The sequence below is a fragment of the Vombatus ursinus genome, unplaced genomic scaffold (genome assembly GCF_900497805.2).
Source record: "Vombatus ursinus unplaced genomic scaffold, bare-nosed wombat genome assembly UNPS02014818.1, whole genome shotgun sequence".
In the NCBI taxonomy this organism is placed as follows: Eukaryota; Metazoa; Chordata; class Mammalia; order Diprotodontia; family Vombatidae; genus Vombatus; species Vombatus ursinus.
Window position 1 is genome coordinate 65,305,031 of NW_020954596.1, and position 20,949 is coordinate 65,325,979.

The window sequence follows — 20,949 nt, forward strand, 5'->3', positions numbered from 1 at the left end:
GAATGGCCTGTAGTCTGGAATCTGACAAAAAAAACTGCAGGGCCCAAATGATAGGATAAAACATCCTTAGCTCTGTTTGGATTCAGATAACTCAGTTTTCCAACCATGTAGTATCAAATCCACCTCATAGCCAGACTCAGGAATAGCCAGGTGGGTAACATTCCTTTTTTAAAGGAACATAAGAGGGAAATTGAGCCAGGAGGATACTGAGGCTAAAATTGTCCTTTCAGCTTTTCCAGATGCTAACTTCTCACTAGTGCCACATTCTCTGAATAACTTGTAGCATTTTTCTCAGATGGTGGATTGTTGATTATCAATGGATTATGATCCATCAGACAACTCAAAATAAAATCCTAGGAACTTTTACCTCAAACAACAAGTTTCATTAATCACAGCTTAGAAAAAACTTCTCCAGGATTTACATCTCAAACTTAAATTTGTCCTGATGTAAAAAGTCAATCAGTAGAGATTTCTATACACTTGCAAATTCTCAGCAAGCCATACATAACCCAAACAAGCTTTTGGCTAGTTTACATATTAAAACAATAACCAATAATAGCCAAATTATTTTAGCGGTAACCAAATTATGAAAAGTTGATTGACAAAACTGACACAAAAAATTTACCAATTTGAAACTTGAAACAAACCCATTACCATTCAGGTGACTTCAGTTTTTTTAAATGCATTTCCAAATTACTTTACACAGTGAATCAACATCTCATCATTAATAGTTAAAATTAAAAATTTAAACGAGCATGCTTACCCAAGTTCAGAGGTTAGCTTCATTACCTTGAGCAGGATGTGCTGAATCTGGTTGAAGCTTCCAGGCAAAGGTTGCCCTAGGGCCCAGGGCGGGGGGGGGGGGGGGGGGGCCCACACTGTAGCTGCTGCCCCTCCCATCTCCTTCCTTTCCCAGGTGGAAAAGGGTAAAATCAAAGGTGAGGGGTAAAGGATGAAACTCTCTTCTCCTATGAGAGGGATTAACAGATACTCTCTTGACTCAAGGGAAGGGAGTGGGAGAAAAGAGTGACCAGGGTTGTAAGGAGGAGTTTCAAAACTCCTTAATGATTGATCACAAAGCCTCCAGAATTTGCCAAGATATTTTTGGCTGTTCTAACTTTTCCCTGTAACCTCCATGAAGGAGGATTCAGGGATGTAGAGGGAAGGGAAGCCTCAGGGAACTAAAAAGCAACTGCAGTTTTCCCCAATTCCCTGGTGCCAAAAGAATTGACAGAATTGGGCATACACTTCCTAAATAGGGCACCTGTCCTTGTCCTCTATGCTGCAGAAGGTGTACTCAGGTCTATGGCCTCAATCTGAACCAGTGGACTGAGAGCCTGAAAGTGTCAAGCTGAGTGCCAGACAGTCTCATAACTGTCTGCCAGAAAAGCACCTCCAAGCCTTGGTGCTTGGAGAGCAACCCCAACTGCAGAGCAAGAAAGGAGTGGGGAGAGGCTTACATTCCTTCCAGTCCTGACTGGAGAAGAACTTGGGGTTAAGGAGTTTCCCCATATGGGCCACCAAAATGGAAATCACAACATGCAGGTCCTGCCTGAAAGAATTCTACCCAAGCCTTCTTTCAGTCAAAGACAAGGTTTATTAGAACATCTGCCATATTATACAGAATCTTAAGGCATCTGAACATTGGTGAGCTATTGGCTAGATTATAAGAATCTGAGCCCAAAATAATCCTTTAAAAATTAGATTTGAGACCAGTGGTGAATAGAAAATTTGACTCTCAAATACAAGACTCAAGAGAAGCATAAACAGGAAAGAGAAATCATAAGGGACCTAATAAGGTTAAACTGTTTACATTCCTACAAGATGATATTTATAACTCATAAGACCTTTCTCATTATTAGGGTAGTTAGAAAGAGTATATACATATATATATATATATATATGTAAACAGAGAATATGAAGGGATGATATAAAAAAATAAAATTAAGGTATGAGAGAGGATTGTACAGGGAGAAAGAGAAAAGGAGAGCTAGAATGGGGTAAATTATCTCACAGAAAAGAGACAAGAAAAAGCTTTTACAATAAAGGGGAAAAGGCACGAGGTAAGGGGGAGTGAGTGAATCTTACTGTCATCAGAATTGGCTCAAAGAGGGAGTAAGGTGCACAGGCAATGGGGTATAGAAATCTATCTTACTCTACAGCAAAGTAAAAGGGGAAGGGGATAAAAGAAGGAGGGTGATAGAAGGGAGAGTAGAATGGGGAAAGAGTAGTCAGAAACAAAACACTTTTGAGGAGGGAGAGGGTGAAAGAAGAGAGAGAGAATAGAATAAACGGGGTTGGGGGCAATAGAATGGGGAGAAATAAAGTTAGCAACAGTAACTAAAAAAAAAATTGAAGCAAGTTTCTCTAATAAAGGCCTTATTTCTCTAACATATAGAGAACTGTGTCAAATTTATAAAAAAAATAAGAGCCATTCTTCAATTGACAAATGATCAAAAGATATAATCAGTTTTCAGATTTGTTAATTAAAGCTATCTATACCCATAGGGGAAAAAATTCTTTAACTCACTATTGATTGGAGAAATGCAAATTAAAACAATTCTGAGGTACTACCTCATAAGTTTGTCTAATAGGAAAGAAAAAAGTAAATGACATATGTTGGAGAGGATGTGGAAAAAATGAGATGTTAATTTACTGTTGGCAGAGTTGTGAACTGATTCAACCATTCTATAGAGCAATTTGGAACTATACCCAAAAGGCTATAAAACCATGCATAACTTTTGACCTAGCAATACCACTTCTAGGACTGTATCCCAAAAGAGATTAAAAAAAGAAAAGGACCTCTATGTACAAAATATTTACAGCAACTCTTTTCTGGGGATAAAGAATTAGAAATTGAGAGGATGCCCATCAATTGGGAATGGTTGAATAAGTTGGGGTATATAATTATGATGGAATACTATTGTACTCTAAGAAATGATGAGCAGGATGCTCTCAGAAAAACCTTTAAAAGACTTGCATGGGTTGATGTAAAGTGAAATGTATTGGGTACAAAGTAACAGCAATATTGTAATACTGACTTAGCTCTTCTCACAATACAGCAATCCAAGACAACTCTGAAGAACTTAGGATAAAAAATGTGAACCATCACCAGAAAAAGAACTGATGGTGTCTGAATACAGGGTGAAGCATACTTTTTTTTTAACTTTATTTTTCTTGAGGGTTTTTTTTTTGGTCTATGTTTTCTTTCACAACATTGCTGTTATGGATATGTTTTACATGACTACACATATATATAACCTATATGGAATTGCTTGGCTTCTCAGTGAGGGGGGAGGGAGATGAGGAAGGAGGAAGACAAAGAATTCGAAACTCAAAGTTTTAAAAACAAATGTTAAAAAAAATAGTTTTGTCCCATGGAAACTAATGACTCCATGAGACAACAAGAAACAGTAAAACAAAATCAAAGTTATGAAAAATATAGAAGAAAATGTGAAATATCTTTTTGGAAAAACAACTGACCTGAAAAATCATGACTTAAGAATCATTAAAGGTCTGCTCCAAGAAGCAGCAGCCATTTTTACTCCATAGTGGTCAGTTATGATCCTGATGCTCCAGCAACCATGTCAAAAGGACACACCATTGACATAGATCTTGGCACCACTAATTCCTGTGTGAGAGTCTTCCAATATAGAAAGGGGAGATCATTGTTAATGACCAAGGAAACAGGACCATGCAATCTATGTCACCTTCACTGACACAGAACTTTTAATTGGTGATGCTGCAAAGATTCAAATCACAGTGAAAACCCCAACCCCCCCCCAACAGAGTCTTTGATGCCAAAGAGTTGATTTGTCACAGATTTGATAATAAAGTTGTACAATTAGATGTGAAGCATTGGCCTTTCATGGTGGTGAATGACACAGGCACAAGGTCCAAGTGAAGAGGAGGTCAAATGTTTATAATTCAGAAGAAGTATCTTCTATGGTCTTGATCAAGATGAAATAAGTTGCTTGGGAATACCATTACAAATATCCTCACAGTACAAGTCTACTTCAACAATTTCCAATGTCAAGCTACCAAAGGTGCTGGAGTCATTGCTGCTTTCAATGTACTCCAAATCATCAATAAGTCAGCTGCTACTGCTATTCTTTATGTCTTGGATAAGAAGGTTGGTTCCAAAAGAAATGCATTAATATTTAACCTTGGAGGTGGCACTTTTGATTTCTCCATTATTACAATTGAAGATGGCATCTTTGAAGTCAATTCCAGAGCTGGGAACACTCACCTGGGTGGGGAGGACCTTGACAACTGCATAGTCAACCATTTCATTGCTGAGTTTAGGTGATAGCACAAGAAGGCCATCAGTGAGAACAAGGGAGCCATCTGTCATCTGTTCATTGCTTGTGAATGTGCAGAGTCCACCCTCTTTTCCAGCACCCAGTGCAATATTGATATTGGCTCCCTCTATGAAGGTATTGACTTCTATCCTTCTTTCACCTATGCCCGGTTTGAAGATCTGAATACTGAACTTTTCCACGGGACACTGGATCAGGTGGAAAATGGCCTAAAAGATGCCAAGTTATATAAATTACATATTCATGACATTGTCTTGGTGGGTGGTTCCACTAAAATTCCAAATATCCAGAGGTTTCTTCAGGACTTCTTCAATGGTAAGAAGCTCAAAAAGAAGATCAATACTGATGAGACTGTTGCCTATCCAGGCTACCATCTTATCTGAAGATAAATCTGAGAATGTGAAGGACTTGTTGCTGTTGGCTGTCACTCCTCTTTCCCTTGTAATTGAAATTTCTAATGGAGTAATGACAGTTTTGATCAAATGCAATATCACCATCTCTACAAAACAAACACAGATTTTTACCACCTACTCCGACAATCAACCTGGTATTCTTATTCAAGTCTATAAAGATGAGAGAACAATGAAAAAGAGCTACAAGCTCAGCAAGTTTGAGTTGACAAAAACCCTCCCGTTTAGCCCAGGGATTTTCCTCAAATTGATTTAACATTTGGTATTGATATGCTTAACATTTCTGCTGTCAATGAGATCACAAGAAAGGAGAATAAGATCACATCATCAGTGACAAAGGTCATCTGAGCAAAGATATTCAGCATATGGTCCAGGAGTCTGAGAAATACAAGGCTGAAGATAAGAAGCAGAAAGTAAGGTGTCTTCTAAGAACTCTCTTGAATCTGGTACTTTCAACATAAAGGCTACCATAGGGAATGAGAAACAACAAGGCAAAATTGGTGATGAAGGCAAACAGAAGAGCTTTGATGAATGTAATGAAATAATTAACTTTATTAATAAGAATCAGATTGCTGAGCATGAAGAATTTGAACATTAGCAGAAAAATAATTGAAGAAGGTCTACAGCCCCATCATTACTAAGGTGCATAAGACTGCAGGAAGCATGTCGGGAGGCATGCCTGGAGCAGCATTTCTTGAGGTCGTGTAACTGAATGCAAGTGTTGTAAAAAAATTAGATACAGTAAAAGATTTCTGAATGCACAAAGACCAAAAATTAATTCAAAATCAAACATGAATCCAAGGTATTTCTGGCAGCACTTGCCCAAGTAGCATCATGTGACTTCACCGCAGCCACGGTTCGGAACACACAACATGCACCCTTTGTACTGTGCATGTTGTCACGTCATGAAATGCCAATGAATGCAGCCAGAAACACCTCAGTTCAAATTTGAGACCACTGTATGTTATGGATTGCAGTGTTTTTACTGTATATACAAAATTTTCTGCTGTTACAGAAACATAATAATTTCATTATGGAAAATAAATTTTTTATATTTTCCTACCATCATACCTCAGCATGTAAGTATTAAATTAGTATATCTTTAGATTGTTTTGTGTTAAAATGCTTGTTTTTTAAAAAAAATACTGTTATCTTCTTCTTTTACAGAAACTGTGTTTAATTGCAGTAACTAAAGACAAAAGCCCTTTAATATTTCTCCACCATCACCACCATATATGTAAGTGTGAGCATCACTTTTTTTAAATTAAGCACAAACAGACATAATTTCATAAACTAAAGCTAGTATTTATTTGAGAAATTATGAGCAATATTTATTTATATTTTTAGGACAAAAATAATGTTCAGTTATGGATAAGTAGCTAAATTTGGACAGAAGAGGTAAAAATACTGATGACAATGCAACAGAGTCTTTGCTACCAGGTTGTGGTACACCTTAATTTACAAGAAACAGAAAATACGTCAAATCATTTTTGTAACATGTATTTACTTCAAATAATGATGATGGTGTGGCAAAACCTCTTTACTTAATTTGTAATGAAGTTTTAGCTGCAGATACCATGAAACTAGCCAAACTAAAATGGCACTAAAATGCATGCAGCATACTGCAATAAACCAAAGTAATATTTTGAATGACTTTTAAAATCTTCAAATAAAGAAAAACAATGTTTTGACAAATTTGTTTCTGTCAATGAAAATATTTACTTGCAGCTTATGAAACTTTCTATTTAATTGCAAAAACTAAAAAGTCCTATATTATAGGAGAAGATCTCATGTTACCTGTTACTATTAAAATGTCAGAAATAGTTCATGGGAAAAAGTATGGAGATGATATTTGTAAAATTCCTTTATGTAATGATACTGTTTCCAAAATAATTTCTGAAATTGGTAATGATCAATTCAAGCAGTTTATTACCAGATTGAAAGGCAGCTCAAAATTTGCAATTCAATTAGATGAAACAACTGACATTTCTAACATGGCACAGTTGTTACTTTATGTGAGATACATTTATGAAGGAAGCATCCATTAGGAATTATTGTTTTGTTGCCCTTTGTAAGGGAAGACAAGAGGGGAAGGTGCATATCTTAAAGCCAATGAACTTTTCACAAATGAAGGATCTGGAACAATGAGGAGAGAGAATGTTGGATTTGTAGCAAAAATTAAAGCTGGTGGCAATGAACATACCACTTATACTTAATGCATGATCCACTGGGAGGTACTCATAGCCTATATATGTCACCAGAGTTAAATATTGTGCTTTCAATAGTATCAAAAGCATAACTTCATTAAAAGTCATATTGTTAACAGTTGTTGTTTTCAAACATTTGGAAAGACATGGACTCCAATTATAAAAGCTTATTAGTACATGCAGAGGTAAGTTGGCTCTCAGGATGGCAAAGTTTAAACAGATTATTGAAATAGAAAGATGAAGTTGTTTTACTTTTGACTGAGCAGAAATCTGGTTTTGCTATTTTTATAATGACTTATGACTTTCAAAACCATGTTATTTGTCAGATATTTTTGAAAAACTCAATGATTTAAATATGTTGCTTCAAGGAAAAAAATGTAACAAAGTTGATAGGGTGGAAAAAGTTCTTTAGAAATGTTTACGTCTACAGATGATTTTATAATTGAAAATAACCTTCCTAAAGACTTAATCATAAGTTATAATTGACCATCTGAAGTGCCTAGAGGCCTAGTTTCAGAAATTCTTCCCTTCAAATTTTGATTCTAAACAATTACCTTGGTTTCATAAACCATACTCAATTGAAATTTTAAAAAAAAGTCAGTCATCTGCCATTTAAAGTTCAAGAAGAATTTGTCAAATTATCAAGTGACACAGGTTTAAAACTTGAGTTTCCTAAAAAATCATTAAATGAATTTTGGTTTGGGATTAGTACAGAATTTCCATTTCTGAAATAGCCATAAATCTACTTCTGCCATTTTTTAAACTACATATTTGTGTGAAGTGGCATTCTCAGCATTGACAATTATAAAATCAAAATATTGATCAACTCTGAAAATGCTGAAGATGTTCTGGGTCCTGCAGTATCAAATATTCCACCAAGACTTAATTTTTTATGTAAAAATAAACTAGCACATCCATCTCGTTAGTATGCAAATTTGCTTTCATCTTTACTAAATGGTAAAATCACATGTATACTAAAGAATTATGTGTTCTAAACTTTTTTCTTATAATAATATTAAAAATGCAAGGACAGAAGCATAATGCATAATACTGCATGATCAATGAAGCAAGTAATTATCAAATAGAGTCATATATGAGCTCCGAGAAAGAATTGGTGGGATCAGAGAAGGCTTGACGGATAAGATGGTATTTGAGTACAGCCCTAAAGCATGGGTTATGATTGAACAAGTTAAGATAGGGCATTCCTAGCACAAGAAAATTGTATGAAAAAAATCATGCAGTTGTGAGAAAATGGTATATATTGGGGGAGTATATGGATGGTGAGGGCTGGGAGGAAGTGAAGCGTATTTGAGTTTGACTGGAACACAGAAAGCTGAAGGAATTAAGTGATATAAATTTCACAAAGTGCTTTACTACACAATCTCATTTGATCTTTACAAAAACCAAATTAGGTAAGTTCTTTATCTATTATTCATATCATTTTGCAGGTGAGGATTCACTGTATATTGAAGAGTTTAAATGATTTTCTTTAGGACAGTCACATGCCTAGTAAATATAAAATGTGGAATTTGATCAAGTTCCACCTGTTCAGTGAAACTGCTCCCTTAAATATGGTGATACATACCTATCCTTTATTTGGCTTCTTTGAAATCTGCCTTCACAGAATCTAGGGTGTACACATCAAACTATTTCTATTTTTTGTCTCTTCTGTTGTGAATCCTGAATAGTAGTCACTTCTTCCCATGGTTTATATCATTTTTGCTTCAGGAATTGGTTTGACATTATTATTCAGAATAACATTTGTAAGAGGATTTTCCCTCAATGATTTATCCTCACTTTTGAAGAATGAAATTATCATGAAGTCAAGATATACCTCACTCTTTTGCCCTACCATCTTATCTCCAATGGACTTCTTAGAATGGATATAACACTGTTGAAAGACTTAATTGTTTCAGCGCTAGAAATCCTGCCCTGCAGCTTCAGAACTCCTGAGTGGTGAGTGCCTCAAATATAGTTCACTACATTAAGCTCATTACAATAGCCATACCTTTTTTAGTTTTCTACCATCCAATCCCAATTCTGTTTTCTAGCTCTGGAACTGTAATCAAATCAGCACTACCACTGTTGTAGGTAAGAGCATGTCTACCCACTCACCTATTTCTCCACTCATTATCCATATAACTCTTCTTTTTTTAAAATTAAATTTAAATAAATAAATAAAATTAAATAAAATTTTAAATTTTAAATTAAAATTTTAAAATTAATTTATTTAGTTTTAATTTATGAAATAAAACAAGCATTTCCATGTGTAGCAGGAAAAAAAAGATTATTCCACATGAAACTGCTAATCCATTATGTACAACTTGCTATTCCTTTTAAATATATAATAAAGTTCTCATGTATTTTTTCCTTTTTTTCTTCTCTCTCCCTCAATGTAGAGATAACTATCATAACACACACACACACACACACACACACACACATAAAGACACACACAGATAGTCATTCTAGACATTCTTCTATTTATCAGTTCTTTCTCTGAATGCAGATAGTGTCTTCATAGATCTTTTGTAGTTAATTTGGGTATGTATAATAGTCAAAATTATTTAGTTGCTTAAAGTTGTTCATAAAACAATATTGCTGTTACTGTATGCAACCTACTCTTGGTTCTGTTCATTTCACTCTTTATTATTTTGTGCAAATATATCCACATTTTTTTTTTAAATCAACAATCTCATCATTTTTTTATAGCATAGCAGTATTTCATTACAATCATATACAACTACTTGTTCGGTCATTGCCCAATGAAACAGCACCCCTACAGTTTCCAGTTCTTTGCCACCATAAAGAAAGCTTCTATAAATATTTTAGAACGTGTAAATTAATTTATTTTTTCCCCTATACTTTTTTTTTGGCAGTTGGGGTTAAGTGACTTGCCTAGGGTCACACAACTAGTAAGTGTCAAGTGTGTGATCTGAGGTCAAATTTGAACTCAGGTCCTCATGACTTCAGAGCCCATGCTCTATTCACTAGTTGCCCCCTCCCCTATATGTTTTCAAAACAAAATATCACTGTCTACCCACCAGTACCCCATGTATAATTACTTCTTCTATTAGAATAAAAGTACTTCAAAGCCAAAGACTATCTTAGTTTTTTTTTGTGTCACAGTTTTATAAGATATTAAGTACTTAAATAATGATGTTTTTTTATTCCTTCATTCAAAAGCTTAGAAGCCACTATAGTCCTGACAGAAAAAAAAAAAAGGATCTAGCGGAAGCTGAAATATTTGCAAGTCCCTTCCTCCTAATCACTTAGGTAATACTCTCATAAGCCAGGTTTATGACATGATCCCTAAATTTCTCACCTATTTCCTCCATCTAGTTGGGTGTTCTACATTATACCCTCAGGGCAATCCTGTTTCTGTTTCTACCTTGACTAATCCTTTCCCCAAATGCTCTCCACTGTGGTTCTTCACTGCAGTTCCTAGATTTTCTTGTAAGCATTTATCTTGTTAACATATAATGCTACTACTCTGATAGTATTGTATAATTTTATTTATGTCTCTCAAAGAATTATAGCTCATAGAATTAATGTTGAAAGGGATCTAAGATGCTATCACAGCCAACTTCCTCATTTTAAAGGTGAGGAAACAGGCACAGAGAAGTTAGTTGACTTACTCAGGGTCACCCAATTAGGAAATATCTGAGTCAGGATGTATACTGAGGTCTTCCAAACTCAAAACCTACTATTCTTTACACTAGCTGTCTCTTCTTGGATACTGTCTCCTGTGAATTCTTAATAAATTCTGTTATCCTTCTTCCTACAATGCACATTCTACTCTCTGTGGTATGTGGATTAACTGTCACACAGGGAATATTTTCTACCTCTCTGTCCATTTTCAGTTTAAAATGGAACTATTAATAAATAAATTATTAGTAAAAATCACTTAGATCAGATATAAAATAGAGAAGAAAATAAATGGGATAGGCATCTACAGAGAGAAAATAAAAGAAATTTTTTTTAATATTTTTTTTCCAAAAGAAATGGCTTTGAAGCATTATTTTATTGCACTTCAAAACAGAAAATCTTTATATTTGTCTCTCTAATATAATCTGACATTTCATGTGGCTATTTTTCTTTCCTTTAAACCAATATTCTACTTGATATTCCATAAATACCTGAAATTTCTTCTTGTATTTGCTGAAAAAAGTAGATCACATCAGTTCATCATATTAAATATTTAATTTCACTCCCAAGTGGTTCATTTTCCTAAGTCCTCATTCAACAATAAAAATCATTAGTAATTGTCCTCTTAATGTAAAGGTTAAGGTCTGTCTCTACTTCTAACTTTGAAATAGCATTTGATTCTTTCATTATCTTCTAATGTTTGTCATAAATAAAACAGATTTTCCTAGAAGACAATTTCTGAGAGATTGAGGTTTCTTGCCAGAACTCACTGAAAAAAAAATAGAACCACAATGACCAAGTCATTGAAGCAGGCAAGTTAGAAATTGTTTTAAGTTATATTCCCTTTAGGTTTCAGAAAGTAATTATATAAAAATAATGTAAGGTATTCAGGCTCCAGTTAATCATTCTAAATATTCATTTTTAAATTGTAATATGGACATGCACTTTTATTATTCAAATTAATTAATCTCTCCATATTCCTCATGAATTAATTACATTGACTTTTAAATTGCTATACAATTGCCATGCTCTGGTTAATACTGTTCAGGATCCATTTGGGAGTGTGAAGCCACAGCATAGTAAAAAAAAAAAAAATCATATAATTTGTGAGTGTCTGTGTGGAACACACGAATGGGAAACTTGGACTTTGGGGATTCCATATTCAATACTGCTCTGAAATGTAAGAAAGTATAAGATATGGGGAGAGGATTCTGTAAAGATGGTGGAGTAGGTCAGAAAATTCCAAGCTTTCAAGATTTTTCCCCACAAAAGCCACAAAACAGCACCTTAGAGTGAACAAAGTGCAGGTAAAAATAAATAAGAATAGGGACATAACAAGAGTTTTCCTGCTACAATTTGAGAAGATTAGAAGGAAAATCCCAGGATAAGGTTTGATCCCTGTGAAGAGTAAACACCAGGCCAGGGTCCACTTTCACAGTAAGGGGCAAGCTGCTTAAAAAACAAGTGGCAAGCCCTGGGACAAAGAACACCAAACTCAGCTGTGCTGAGGGGGGACTGGGTGCCCAGAAGGAACCAGTACACACCCAGTGAGTGCAGAAGCAGTGGAGCAGAAGGCCCCTGGCTGTGGTTTGGCTTTTGTTCCAGGGTAGAAGGGAGAACTGAAGATCTGGGACAAGAGGCACCATCTCCCATATCCCAGGGCTGAAGGTGATTACAAAAATGAAACTATTACTACAAAAATGCAAATGCAGAGGAGAAAGAATCCAACCATAGAAAGCTATTATGGGAATAGAAAAGATAGGGGTTCATCTTCAGAAGAGGATATTGCAGCAACAAAACCTTTTACCCCAAAGAGTAATATCAAATGGTCACCTGCCCAAAAAGAATTCATAGAACTTAAAAAAAAAAGACTTTAAAAATCAAATGAGAGAGATGGAGGAAAAGTAAAAAAAAAAATAAGAATAAAAATAATCCCAGAAAAACAAGAAGAGTATGAAAGGAAAGTCAACAAATTAGAAGAGGAGAACCAGAATCTTAAGGAAGAAAATGACATCTTGAAAATTAGAATTGGGCAAGGCAAAGCTGGCAAAATTATAAGAGATCAAGAACTGATTAAACAAAATATCAATAATGAAAAAATAGAAGAGAAAGTGAAACATCTTATAAAAAAACAACAGATCTAGAGAATAGATCAAGAAGGGAAAACATAAAAATAATCAGATTAACTGAAAGCTATGATTTAAAAAAAGGAATCTTGATACAATAGTAAAAGACATAATTAAAGAAAATTGTCCTGAAGCATTAGAGCAATGGGGGAAATTAGAAATAGAAAAAAAAAAATCCATCAATCATCACTTAAAAGAGATCGTATTAGGAAAACACATAGGGAATATAGTCAAATTCTGAAACCCCCAGCTCAAGGATAAAATATTAAAAGTAACGAGAAAAAATTAAATATGATGGTGCCACAATTAGAATCACACAAGATCTAGCAGTGGAGATATTAAAGGACTGCAGGTCTTGGAGCACTACATATTGAAGAGGAAAAGAACTGGGACTCAGGCCAAAAATATTGTACCCCACAAAGTTAAGCATACTCCTGAATGAAAAAAAGCACAATAAATCAACTGTCAGACTTTCAAGATTTCATTAAAAAACAAAACAAATTTGAACTTAATAGAAGATTTTACATAGAAGAGTCAAGAGAAACATAAGGTACATACCAAAGACAAGGGATTCAGTATGGACAGACCATTCACTTTTCATATATGTAAAATGCAAAATGTATGTCTAAGATTCTTTTTAATAATTGGGTAGCTCTTAAGAAAGATTGGGATAGACCTGAGTATGCTATGACTTTAAAAAGTAAAACCATTTAGGAAAAGCTAAAAAGAGTAATTATCTTTTTTTATTTTTAACGTGTTTTTAAAACTGTGGGTTAAAATTTTTCTCCCTTCCTCCCTCCCTACCTGCCTTCATTGAAAAGGCAAGCATCTCGATACGGGTTATAGATGTGTAGTCATGCAAAACACTTCCATAGTAGTCATGTTGTGAAAAACTAAGTATATTTCCTTTCATCCTATCCTTACCCCCATGTATTCTGTTCTCTCTTTTGACCCTATCCTCCTCAGAAGTGTTTGCTTTTGATTATCCCCTCCCCCAATCTGCCATCCCCTCTATCAACACCTGCTGTCTTGTCCCCTTCCCCCCTTATTTTCCTGTAGGGTAAGATAGATTTCCATACCCAATTGTGTATGTTAATCCCTCCTTAAGCCAAATGCTACCAGAATAAGATTCACTCATTCCCTCTCACCTTCCTCCATTTCCCCTCCATTGTAAAAGCTTTTCCTTGTCTGTTTCATGTGAGATGATTTACCCCATTCTACTTCTCTCTTTCTCCTTCTCCCAATATAATCCTTTCTCACTCCCTAATTTTATTTTCCAGATATCACCCCTTCATCTTCAACTCACCCTGTGCCCTCTATTTATCTATCTATCTATCTATACAAATAATTTTCCCTCCCACTACCCTAATACTGACAAAGTACTCATGAGTTACAAAAATTATCTTTCCCTGCAGGTATCTAAACAGTTCAACCTTAATAAGTCTCTTACGATTTCTCTTTCCTGTTTACCTCTACCATGTTTCACTTGAGTCTTGTATTTGAAAGTCAGATTTTCTATTAAGCTCTGGTCTTTTCCTCAGGAATGCTTGAAAGTCCCCTATTTCACTAAATGACCATTTTTTTACCCTGAAGGATTATACTCAACTTTGCTGGGTAGGTGATTCTTGGTTGTAGTCCTATCTCCTTTGCCCTCCAGAATATCACACTCCATGACCTACGGTTCCTTAATGAAGAAGCTGCTAAATCTTGTGTTATCCTGATTGTGTTTCCACAATACTTGAATTGTTTCTTTCTGGCTGCCTGCAATATTTTCTCCTTGACCTGGGAATTCTGGAATTTGGCTAAAATATTCCTAGGAACTTTCGTTTGGGGATCTCTTTCAGGAGGTGATTGGTGGATTCTGTCAATTTCTATTTTGCCTTCTGGTTCCAAAATATCAGGGCAGTTTTCGTTGATAATTTCTTGAAAGATGATGTCTAGGCTCTTTTTTTTTTGATCATCACTTTCAGATTGTCCATAATTTTTAAGTTCTATCTCCTGGATCTGTTTTCCAGATCAGTTGTTTTTCTGATGAGATATTTCACAATATCTTCTATTTTTTCATTCTTTTGGATTAGTGTTACAGTGTCTTGATTTCTCAAATTGTCTCTAGCTTCCAATTGCTCCATTCTAATTCTTAAGGAAGTATTTTCTTCAGTAAGCTTTTGGACTTCCTTTTGCATTTGGCCAGTTTTGCTTTTTAGGGCATTCTTCTCCTCATTGGCTTTTTGGACCTCTTTTGCCATTTGGGTTAGGCTATTTTTTAAGGTGTTATTTTCTTCAGTATTTTTTTTGGGTCTCCTTTAGCATCACTTTCAGTTTTTTCTCTACTTCTCTTACTTGTTTCTCAAAATCCTTTTTGAGCTCTTCCATGGCCTGGAACCAATTCATATTTTTCTTGGAGTCTTTGGATATAGGAGCTTTGGCTTCATTTTCTTCTTCTGGTTGTGTGTTTTGATCTTCTTTGTCACCAAAGTAAGATAATATAGTCTCTTTTTGCACTGCTTACCCATGATCCTGGACAATTGCTTGAGTTATAAACTCTTTGTTAAGGTAGGGGTCTGTTTCCAATGTAGTTTCAGAGATACTTCTAGGGATCTGTAAATTTTCAGTTCTTCCAAGGTATTATGATCAAGGGCGAGGTGTTTACTCCTTTTCTATCCTGTGTTCTGGTCTATGAGTGACCACAAGCACTCTTTTCTGTCTTGGAACTGTAAGGAAGATTTCTTCTCCATGGCCACTACAAGCTCCACCAGGCCAGAGCTCCTCCTCACCCCAGGACCTCCACCCAGAACTCTGACCCAGATCCAAGCATGGGCAAACCACGAGAATCCTGCACCAGCAGAGAGATCCCTGCAATCCCCCTCTAATCAGCCACTAGATTCCCCTGCAGTCTGTGGGCTGGAAGCTCAGGAGGCAGCTGCTGCCCTGAGGCAAAGCTCAGGGACTGGGGCTGGAACCCCACTGTGCTTCTCTCTCACCACCGCAAAAACAGACTTTTCTCACTGACCTTCTATGTTTTCTTTGGCTTCATGGGTTGAGAATTCTGGAAACTGCCACAGCTGCCTGAGATTCAGTCCTCTGAGGCCTGCGTGCCCACACAGAACTGTGTTCTCCTCCCAGCCCTGCAGGATATACCTTTCCAATCAACCATCCAGGTTATCTTGGACTGGAAATTTGTATCACTCTGTCTTTTTGTGTGTTCTGCTGCTTTAGAATTTCTTTAGAGCCATTTTTAATAGGCATTTGGAGGGGTTTGGGGGAGAGCTGAAGCAAGTCACTGCTTTTACTCTGCCATCTTGGCTCCTCCACCTAAAAAGAGTAATTATTTTATAAAAATGAGGTGCAAGAGGAAGAATCAATATAAAAGAATTAGATGGGGAAGTAGGGCTGGTAGTTCTGGTAACCTCCTTTCTTGGGGAATGATTTTAAGAGGGAAGAATACACATATATTTAGAAGAGTATAAAAGTCTTCTAAATTTAGAAGAAATAAAACTATGAGGGGATAGGGAGGGAGAAGACAAGGCAGGGGTTTCTAGAGGGGAAAGTGAGAGAATAAGTTATAGGGAGATCTAAAAGGGTGTTTATATTTATGGCAATGGGCAGATAGGAGAGTGATCCTTGGAGGGGGATAGGCTAAGTAATAGAAGAGCAAGGTAGTGTTTAGAAGTAAAGTAGAGGAGTCAGAAAGGATAGGAAACAAGAGATATGCACAAACATAAAAACAAAGTTCAGGAGTAGAATTTGTTTTGGAGAGTATATGTCCATATACTTAAGTATATATGTGTATATAAGTCTATGTCTATGTCTATGTCTATGTCTATGTCTGTGTCTGTGTATGTGTATGTGTATGTGTATGTGTATATGTATATGTATGTATCTATAGCTATAGATAAATACATCCACACTCAATTGTAGCCTTTTTTTTTGGTGGGGGGGAGAGAAATATATATTGAGGTAAAGAAAAAGAACAAAGTAAAAAAAAAGTGCACAGCAAAGAACAAAAGAAAATTTACAAGGAAGCAAAGAAATGATGGACAGCTCTTGACACAACATGTAGTATTTATTCTATAGGCTTTCTTGAAATGAAAATGTATTGTTACATATTTTGAATCTTCTATGTTCTGCTATGTACATGACTATGCTTTTTTTTCTTTTCTTACTTTGTAATTAAGTTCCAATATTTAAGTTTGTGACATATATATATATATATATATACACACATACTTTTTTTCTTTTTCTTTTCTGTATTCATGTGGCATTTGAATCTAAAATACAATTCAATTAAAAACAATAAAAAAAGTATGTTATGGCATTTTTCACATGACTTTGAGTTTGTCATTTGTTGATTACTTTTATTGTTCTTTAAATATTCATCTGTAATTAACACGAGAAATACACAAGTTCATATACCTACTTCAATTGTAACTATGCTGTTTCATTGTTTTCTCCCTTTTTTTCATCACCAAATCAGATTTAGTAAACATATAACACACAGTGAATGCTATTTTGGATATTCAGGTAGATGCACACTTCTGTTGGAAACAACATCAGAGATCATGAGGCCATAGAATCATAAATTATGAGGTCTTATATTAGAGTTGAAATAGATCTTAGAAATCATCTAATCCTACCCCTTTTTGGAGATGAGGATCTTGACGCCCAAAAGCTATCAGTATGGGAATCACTAGCAACGTGAAAAATTCCAATTCATGAATAATTAGATAAATGCAAAATATAGCATCTTTTAGGTTCTACCTCATACCAATCAAATTGAAAAAGTTGACAAAAAAGGAAAATTATAAATGGGAATGGTATGAGAAACAAGTATATCAATGTATTATTGGAGCTCTGAATTGGTACAGTCATTCTGGAAAGTAATCTGGAATTTCGCTCCAAATATTCCTAAAATGTGTATACCCTAATAAGTCTATATGCCAAAAAGAACAAATAAAGAGATAAAGGTCGTGTGTGTGTGTGTGTGTGTGTGTGTGTGTGTGTGTGTATGCATCAGTTCTTTTTGTAGAGTCAAAGAAGAGGAAACTAAGGAGTGTCTACCAGTTGGGGAATGGCTGAAGAAATTATGGTATATTGATATAATGGAATGTCATTTTACTGTAAGAAAGGATCAAAGGCAGAGTTTGAGAGAAACCTGAAAACATTTGTATGAAATGATATAGAATAAAGTGAGCAGAACTTGGAAAACAGTTTGACTATAATGACTTTGAAAGACATCATGATTGAATAATGATTCCAGAGGACAAAGGATGCCAAATATTATCCATGCCACCCACCTTCTCACAGAGATGTGTTGGAATAAAGATGCAGAATAAGGCACACATTGATGGATATGGTTATAATAAGAATTTGTTTTCCTTGAATAAGCAAAGAAATGTGTATTATGAGAATTACAGATACCACCACACAGAATCAGTGCAATAATATATGAACAAGAGAATCATATATGCAGAGCTAGAAATTAACTTAGAATACATGTAGATAAGGAAACCAAGGCTCAGAGGGGTTATAATTTGCCCATTGCCACACAGGTACCTAATAGTCCTCAAATCACTGCCCATTTCCAAACACATCACAATGCTTACATGTTTTGCATCATTCTTTGCCTTTAAAAAATAATTGTCCCATATGCTGTCAGTGCTGAGAATCTTTCAAATAAGCAAGCTTTTTGTGCATCATTGCATACTCTATAAAACCACTTTTTATTACAGTAGTGTGTCCTGCTGACCTTAGCCTAAATTTCTTGTCCTTAATTGAAAACAAGAGTTTAGAGTATCAGTCTCCCCATGAAACTTGCCTTGTTAACATGGCCCTGCAGTACTCTTATGACCTCTTATTGTTCAGTAAGGATTGTTATTTGACAAATATTCATTTTAACTTGTATTTCTGTGTTACCCTCCTGCAGAGGGCTTAATAGATTATATTTAGAGAAAAACTTATTACAACCTGGCATTGCAGTAGGATCATGTTTTCATTCTATAGGGTATTTAACTACTGGGTTCCATATGTTAATGGTACATAAACCATAGGTTCAGAAGCAACAACATATTTGTGATAGCAAGAAATACAAGAAGAGGGAAAACATTGAATAGAAAAATAAAAGCTACATTAATAGTTGCAAGGCAGCAAAAGTTTCCGTTGACAACTGAAAGAAAAAAAATGTCCTAATACTGCTTTATAACTCAAAGGAGCTAACTTATCGTCATGGTGATATACTCTTTATTGAGGATGCTCCTACATGCTTTGCTGCAGAAACTACTGAGAAAAGTTAAAACAAAAGATAATGATCACTCTTCCTCCAGGAGTTTCTATTTTTGAAAATCGATGCCCTATTTGTACCTGAATTCAATGCAGTATAATGAAAGCAGGGGGGTGGACTTGTAATTGTGAAGATATGGGTTTAAATCCCACCTCTGACATTTACTAGTCAAATAATTGATCAAACAAGTATTTGGTAAATACCTACTAAGAGAGTCACTGTGATAGGTCCTGGGAAGACAAGGCTGGAAAGGAAACTGCCCAGCCTTCTGTCTTCAAGAAGCAGGAAAAATTACATGTAGATACATCAGTATATAAAATAATGTACAAATGAATGTAAAATAAATTGGGGAAAGTTAGTAGTAACTAGTCCCTTGTGGTATGATCAGGAAATCTTCATGTCAGAGGTAGCACTTGAGCTGAGCTTTAAAGAAACTCTAAGTTCTAAGAGGAAGGGGTGAAGAAAGAATGCATTCCTGGCATAGGGGATCAGCCTGTGTAAGAACACAGAGATGGGAGGTGGAAAAGTAGTTTATAAGGAATATCATAATGAGCACATAATTTAATCTCTCAGACTGAGTTTCTTCACTGCTGAAGTAGGAAGAATTAAATTTCTTGTACGTTTCTCACAAGGTTTTTGGAAGATGCTACTGACAGAACTGAAGTAAAGTGCTTTGCAAATTTGAGAGTGGCTATAATTATCAAGTATTATATTTGGAAATTTTTTATATTTTCAAACACAAAATTTTGGGATGATCCCCATACAGGAGAAAACAAAAGTTAGGGAAGGACTCAACAATTGTGTCTATACTGGCAAATGTTTTGATTCAAGTCAGTCAGCTTGCCCATAGACTGGGATGTTGAAATTCTGAATTATACCCAGGTGGCAACTGATGCTGTGCAGATAAAATAAGGTAATTAGAGCAAATCCTAGCTTCCAGTTCCAACCTAATCCAGTTGCTCTATAGATGCAGTGGTCTATATCCCACTTGAAAGCAGTAGGACTTTGAATTCTAGTCATCCAGCATTTGTTAAACACCTACTATATTCCAAGTCCTCAGCTTCCTGCTGGGGATACCAAAATAAAAATTATACAGTCCTTGCCATGAAGCAACTTTCATTCTCCTGACAAAAAAGTCCAAAATTAACATTTTTAGAAACCCAGCCAGAAATCGAAATGTCTGACTGTACAGCACTATGTTACACACATCGGAAGCCACTGGACTCTTTTCCTTTCCTCTAGATCCTTGACTTGGTGTAGACATGACCTACTTTACTTGCATCCCCAGCCTTCATTTTCAATAAAGTATCGAGAGAAAGTAGTTCATTTCTCCTTGAGTCATTTCTTACTCAACAGCATGCACTGTTCATTTGTTCCAGTATGTCACACAGCCTGTGGCTCTGTCTGTTGCCAGCCCTGCTCCCTCCATCTGACTAGAACTTGCTTTATCTATTGATGGTAACACCTTCTCTGAATCTCATCATGTCGAGCCGCCTTCCCTTCTCCTTCTGCCTCAGTGACTCACCAGCTATTTCAAATCTCATCCAAGAAAGCCATTCTCATCCATTTCCCTCTCCAACTAGTATTTGCTGTTAGGGATTTTAAATCCGAATTTCTATAAAATAAAACACCACTTAGGTTCCAAAAAGCTCTGATGTAAGCAGTGTGGCATTTTGCTTTGTGCAGTTGTTATTACTGCTTCTCTGAGATACATGTGACTATATTTTTCTAAGTTCAGGGAGACTTTTCAAATCAAGGGCTTAGCTAGTTTGGGAGAGTTTTCTAATGAGCTAAAAAATCTTCATAGATATAGGCATTTCAGCAACACACTTGCCCAGACTCATTTATTGTGGGAGAGCTAGAGAAATGAAAACATTTTCCTTTCTTCTTGCTCACAGAAATCGGAAATAGCTTCCTTTTTTTTTCAATTACTGCTGCTGTAGGTGTCACTGTTGCTGTTGC

The 20,949-nt window shown here is 35.6% G+C and overlaps 1 pseudogene; it reads left to right on the plus strand.

The window, feature by feature from the left end:
• Nucleotides 1-3,584: 3,584 nt before the first annotated feature.
• Nucleotides 3,585-5,437, plus strand: LOC114023821 (annotated as a pseudogene).
• The last annotated feature ends 15,512 nt before the right edge of the window (nt 5,438-20,949 follow it).